The following is a 7,290-nucleotide window of genomic DNA, read 5'->3' on the forward strand; positions in this document are numbered from 1 at the left end:
ACTGAACCATTCAATATGCCAATATAGGTTCAGGAGCTTCTTGGAAGAAATATAATCCCTTTGATCTGTGCAGTTCCCTTCCTTGCTGGACAAAAATTTTCACCAGAAATGAATCTGTTTGCTAATCACAATCACGGTTTTCTGCATACCAAATACAACAGACTGATTAGTTAGTTGCTAAGTGGACATAACCTTCTAATGCATTTTCTAACCTTGCTTCAAATGACTTAGTTTCACTGGGCAGGGGATTACAATCCTTAAGACTTCTGGGAGATCTGAAAATGAAGTTACAAATTAAATCATAAGTCTCCAGCCCAGAATTTTGGTGATTCCATTCCAACCCTATTCGATCTAAATGAATTACCCGTGGGCAGCATCTGTAGGGAATAAAAGCTAGTCTGTATTCACATCTTTGTGAATCTGCCTTCCTATCCATTTACACATCGAAATGGTTTTACTATGCTGCTTTCTCTGGGAAAAAAAAAAAAGAGCAAGAGAGCATTTTGCATTTGTTAACGAGGCAGAAAATTCATCACACACTTTTAAGTAATCACATTTCTTAACACTTGCTTTTCACAAGACTACATTCTTGAGATGATAAATGTGTTCTTAGAAAGCTGTGTATCAATTTAATTTTTAAACCTTTAATTGAATTTTATATTAGTGGAGACCATTATTTAAAGAAGCCCTGTAATGAATATTTTGTAATACGAACCAAACCTCCCAATTAATCTTTGGAGGAATGGACCTTTTTAAAAGGATATTTTTAAACAGAATTATTTCAGGTTGTCAGTTTCTTAGATATGTAGCTACATTAGGTACCAAGATTAAGATTATGCACTTTTGAGTATAAAACTCAAACTTAACATGTGAATTTCCAGCCTGACCTTAATAGAACATAAATATATAATATCATATTATTAACATTGTATATTTTACATAATTACATATTTATTATATAGTTACATATTTATATATGTAATATACAAAGTAAAATGTATTATATATAAAGTAGAACATGTAATATATAAAAACACACATAATATATTGGGTTGTCAGGAAAGTCATGACGTATTTTTTCTGTTTTTTGTTGCAAAAATGTGTCATGACTTTCCCGACAGCCCAATATATATTAATAAGCTAGAAAGGAAAACAATTTTTCATTCAATTTATTTTTTTCCTAGGTATTTTAAATTTGGCCTCTGAAAACTATACTAGTAAAATCGTTAATTTTACTGACATTTTAAAAATTTTTCTGAAATATCATTGTAGCACCCAATATATTTTAAATATGAAAATAACCTTTTAATCCAAATTTCCAAACCTTTACATAATAGCATTTATTTTTAATATTCATAAATTAAGAAAACATATAGTGACATAGTGATAAAATAGCTATNCCCAAAAAACCTGGGGTAGCAATACTTATACTAGACAAAATGGACTTTAAAACAAAGGCTATAAGAAGATATAATGAAGGACCCAGTAATCCCACTTCCTGGTATTTATCTAAAGAAACCCAAAATGCTACTTCAGGAGGACCTGTGCATCCATACGTTCATTGCTGCATTGTTTACAATCGCCAAGATGTGGAGGCAGCCTGTGTGTCTGTCGATGGAAGGATTGATAAAGAGAAGGTGGTACATATGAATAATACAATGGAATATTGCTCTGCCATGGAAGGGAATGGGTTTTGTCATCTGTGGTGGCATGGATGGACCTGGAGGGTATTGTGCTGAGTGGAGTACATCAGACAGAGAATGACAGATACAATGTGATTTCACTTATATGTGGAATCTAAGAACAAAATTAAAAAACAAAACAGAAACAAATTCATAGATACAGAAAACATTTTCATGGTTGCCAGATGGGAGGGACTTTGGAGGTGTGGGTGAAAAAGGGGAAGGGATTAAGAAGTACAAATTGGTAGTTGCAAAGTAGTCATAGGGATATGGGGCATAGCATAAGGGATATAGTCAATAATATTGTAATAACATGTATGGTGTCAGATGGGTGCTAGATTTTGGGGGGTGATAGATGGGAGGGGGTTGGGAGCAGGGCGAAAAAGGTGAAGGGATTAAAATATATATATATTGGTAGTTACAAAATAGTCATGGCAATGTAAAGTAAAGCATAGGGAATATAGTCAATGATATGGTAATAAATATGTATAGTGCTAGGTGGGCACTAGACTAGGCGGGGGACCACTTCTTAAATTGTATAAATGTCTAACCACTATGCTGTATACCTGAAAATAATATAAAGTAATATTAAATGTCAATGTAATTGATTAATTTAAAAGAGGTGAAAGGAGGAATGGGAATAAGAGGTTCAAATTTCCAGGTATAAAATAAATGAGTCATGGGGATGTAATGTACAGCATGGGGAATATAGTCAATAATATTGTGATAGCATGGTATGGTGTCAGATGGTTGCTGGAATTGTCATGGTGATCACTTCTTTAGGTCTATAAATGTTGAATAATTATGGTGTACCCCTAAAACTAATATAATATTGTTTGTTAACTATATTTTAATTTTTTTAAATATTTAAAAAAAATTTAGTGTAAAAATGGAGTCATAAAAGTATTAGAAGTAAATATNATTCTATTTACATAAAATTCTAAAAACAACGTGCAGACTAATCTGTAGTGACAAAAAGTAACTGCCTGACAGTGGAAAGGTTGGGATGGGCAGAGAGGGGTGGAAAAGGAGGGATTATCAAAGAACAGGAGTAAACTTTTAAGGGTGATGAAAGTGTTCATTTAATTGTGGTGATGATTTCAAGGGTGTATACACATATGTCAAAACTTATCAAATTGTGTACTAAAACAGGTGCATTATATAGTATAGCAATAAAAAATAAATGAATAAGTTGCTGGAAAAAATAACATTTGCAATAACTTTAAAAGCCTCTATCAAGTATCTAGAAATAAATTTAACAAAAGATGTGCAAGACTGCTACATTGAAAGCTACAACACATTGTAGAGAGAAATCTTAAAAGATCTAAATAAATGAAGGGATATGCTATATTCATGGACTAGAAGACTCACTATTATTAGTTTACTTTGTTTTTTAGATTCCACATATAAATTAAATCATAGGGTATTTGATTTTCTCTTTCTGACTTATTTCACTTAGCATGGAAACAAACTCATAGATACAAAGATCAAACTGATGGTTGCCAGATGGGAGGGGGGTTGAGGGGCTGGATGAAAACCATAAAGGGATTAAGAAGTACAAATGGGCAGTTACAAAATAGTCATGGACATGTAAAGTACACCTTAGAGAATATAGTCAATAATATTATAATAACTATATATGATGTCAGGTAGGGGCAAGACTTATAGGGGGATCACTTTGTAAGTTATATAAATGTCTGACCACTATGCTGTACACCTGAAACTAATATAATATTAAATGTTAACTGTAATTGAAAAAATATTTAATTTAAAAAAACTCACTGTTGTCAAGATGTTGATTCTTTTCAAATTTCTGTAGATTCAATGAAATCTCAAATAAAATCTCAGCATATTTTTTGTTGAAATTAACAAGTTGAATTTAAAACTTATATGAAAAATGCAGAGTACCTAAAATAGCTAAAACAATCTTGAAAGAAAAAAACAGAGTTGGAAGACTTACATTGCTAGATATAAAGGCCTACTGTAAAGCTACAGTAGTAATTAAGAATATGACATTTGTGCAAGGATAGACAAATAGAACAATGAACAAATTAGAGTGTCCAGAACAGACACACGCATATAAAGTCACCTGATGTAGTACAGTGAAGAGGGGGGAAGTGCGCTTTTCAATAAAGATCACAGGATCTATTGGGTGTATGTATTGTAAAAAATAGACCTGACATCTACCTCACAGCAGACACATACAGTAATTTGAGTGCATTATTGACCTAAAAGTGAAAGTTAAAACAATGAAGTCTTAGGGAAAAAAATATGGAATAATATTTTCAAGATTGTTAGTAGGCAAAGATTGTTTTAAAAGGACTCAAAAAACTGTAGCCATAAGGGAAAAGAAGGATAAATTGATCTTCATTAAAAAGAAGAACTTTTGAGGGCCGGCCGAGTGGCTCAGTTGGTTCGTCCTGTGCAACATAGGACATTGAGCAGCTTCCCTGGCCTTTGTACCCACTAGACACCCATAGCACCACATTTGTGACAACCAGTCTTTAGACATTGTCAAATGCCCTGAGGAGAGGAGCGAACACACAAAATCACCCCCAATGCGAATATCACTTTACGCTGTAAACAACCGGAGAAGTGTTTTCAGCAGTGTGTACTGGTGGCTAAAACAAGAACTAGTACATGTTAAGTGTTTAATAAATGTTTGGTGAATAATTAGGCTGGAGATATTACCAGGAGTTGTAGATAAAGCAAAGTATAAAGGAAAATAAACTTATAAAGAAAGCAGAGCCAGGCGGTAGTTAAGTTTGGTGACAGGACATATTGATTCTGCAGATATTATATTTTTTTTAAAAATCTTTCTAACTAATGTGGTTTGTTGTTACAAGTAGAATCAATTAATTGAATTTGTATACTAATTTTAATTATATGATATATAAATTTTTGATTTTATATATTTTATATTAAATTTTTATATTTTCTATAAAAATGTATATGTTACCAGTATTTGTCTTGAATATTATTGTTTGCAATTATTCAAACTTGAATTAAGTCCAAGCTGCTTGGCTGTGATAAATTAAAATATAATATTTACTTATTCAGCAATCTCAACTATCTAATACAGAATAGAAAATGTGTAAATAAGCAAACAAGGCCTTTAGGTAGTCAGAATAAATACAAAGATCGTGAATTTATTTCTTCCAGGAACATTGCATATACCCTCACTCAGAACAAAATTACCCTGACTTTACATGTAAATCTAACAAGTTAGTTAGCTATTTCCTTCTTACTAGAAAGTCAAATTAAAAGAGAGGGAGGGAGGGAAGGAGGCAGGGAGGGAGACAGGAAGGGAGCAAGAGAGAGAGAGAGAGAGAGAGAGAGAGAGAGAGAGAATGCCAGAAACAAGTACACTAGAAGCAGCAAGACATAATATTTGATAGTCAAATAGGAAGAAACGAAAAAAATCAATATAAGTATTCAACAAAAACAACATCGGCAGCAACAATAAAACCAAATCCAATGTGTTGTGTAGTTATTTGAACACATCTTCACATCCTTGATATTTCACAATACATTCTAACTGATGTTCATTATTTCATCAACCAGAACAGGGAATAGAAGGCACATAGTAAACATCTGTGGAACAAGTACCAATGACAATGATAACTCAGAGTCAATAGAAAAAAATGCAATTGTGTTCAGTATATTATAATTGAAAGGTCATAAAAGGAAGCAAAAGAACTTAGAAATATTCTCCCCTCTCCCTGAAAAAGTATTAAAGAAAAGTTTTGTTCTTAAGGCAATAATAAACTTTATTTATATGGAAACCTCTTTTTCCTAGGAGTGTTGTCATACTGAAGCATTGGGGGAGGAGGGGGTTATTCCCAAAATGAAAAGTTTGTTTAATATTTGAAAATCAATCAATATAATTCATCATATTAGCAGAATAAAAGAAAAGCCATATGATTATTTCAGTATATGCTGAAAAATAATTTCATAAAATTTGAAATCTAGTCCATGGGAAATGAAAACTCAGTAAACTAGGAATAGATAAGGCATATTTACAAAAAAAAAAATCTAGAACATCATACTTAATGGTGAAATATTGAATGTTTTCCTTGTCAATTAGGGAACAAGAAAAAGAAATCCATTATCACCGTTTTTATTGAACATTGTACTGGAAGACCTAGACAGTATAATAAGGCAAGAAAAAGAAATTAAAGTATTAAGATAGGAAAGAAAAAGTAAACCTGCCATTATTCATAAATGACATGATTGAATACATAGAAAANAATCAAATGTCCATTAAGATTCATACCTAAAACCACACACAAATCTATATAATTATCAACCATTCTCAGGCTTGCACCAATAGGTAGGTTGACACAAAGCACCAAGGGATGTATGAAAATCCAGACACATTTGGGAACCTACCACCTGGGTTGTAGATAGCTATTAAGCTATTATAATAAATGAATAATGTTTATTGTAATGATTTCTGAAGAGCCCGATTGGTAAGCATTTTGGATAAAAAAGTAGTGAGCTATCTGTCCCGTTCCATGGTTTTTACTTTCAATCTCAGCAAAATGATGACCAATACCATCTAACAGTCAACTCAAAGGAGACAAGCAGGAGAAATAGACCAAAGATATACTTTTCTACGGGCTTGTTGGTGTTTCTGCTTAAACCATGATTTGCCATGAGATGCGGTATTTTCATGAATTTATTACCTTTTTAAAACTACATGTCATAGGTATCATTTTGAGGAGAAGGCTGCACGGATTTTGAGATTAGCATTCTCTTGTGAAAAGCAAGGAACCGTGTGTATCAGAAAGTGATTGTGTTATCTGTTGGGTGATGACCTTTCATGGGCCAAAGGAGCTAGAAATCTGGGCCCTCAGTCAAGGGCAACTTGGAAGATCAAGTTGTGACTTTCCAGAATATTCCTGCCTAAGTAAACAGAGCATATATACATTAATGCATTTAGACCAAAGTGAAATAGAGGTACCTTAACAGCATCAGTACAGGTATGGGCTTTCTATCTCAAGCTGCACTTAACAACATTTGTACTTTCAGGGGGCAGGAAATCAGTAAGCAAGAGAAAACATTAAGCAGCTTCCAGTGGAATTTATTTAAAAGGTAACATAGGTACCAAGACTGAGCACTGCACGCACTTTGAAATATACCTGGGTATTTCTAACAGAACACCAGAACACACATGAGAGCATGGACCAGGAGGCTGACTGCCATGATCAGGCAGATGGATCTAAGGAGGAAGTTGGGGAGGATCGCACCGGTCATCCAAGGATATATCTTAACATTTTAAAAGGGGCTATTTCCTTCTAGTGTATTTTATAAAATAGTTTATGATACAAAATTAAAAAATGAGTGACCCACCAGATCTGCCTAGCCTGACAAACTGGCACTAGCACAGCTGATATTTTCAGATCTGCAGTCAAGAGAACAGAGGCCCTCTTACTATATGTCTAAGTATTTAAAAGTTATCAATATTAAAAGTTATAAATCAACTCAACAGTTAAGTAAAATATGTTGTATCTATTACTTTGTCAAATACAGCTTCATAACAGAATAGAAAAATATGTAGAGCTATGATTTTTATGACTCAAGTCCAAAAATCACTATTTATGTT

Source organism: Hipposideros armiger, unplaced genomic scaffold (assembly GCF_001890085.2).
Source record: "Hipposideros armiger isolate ML-2016 unplaced genomic scaffold, ASM189008v1 scaffold_160, whole genome shotgun sequence".
Classification (NCBI taxonomy): Eukaryota; Metazoa; Chordata; class Mammalia; order Chiroptera; family Hipposideridae; genus Hipposideros; species Hipposideros armiger.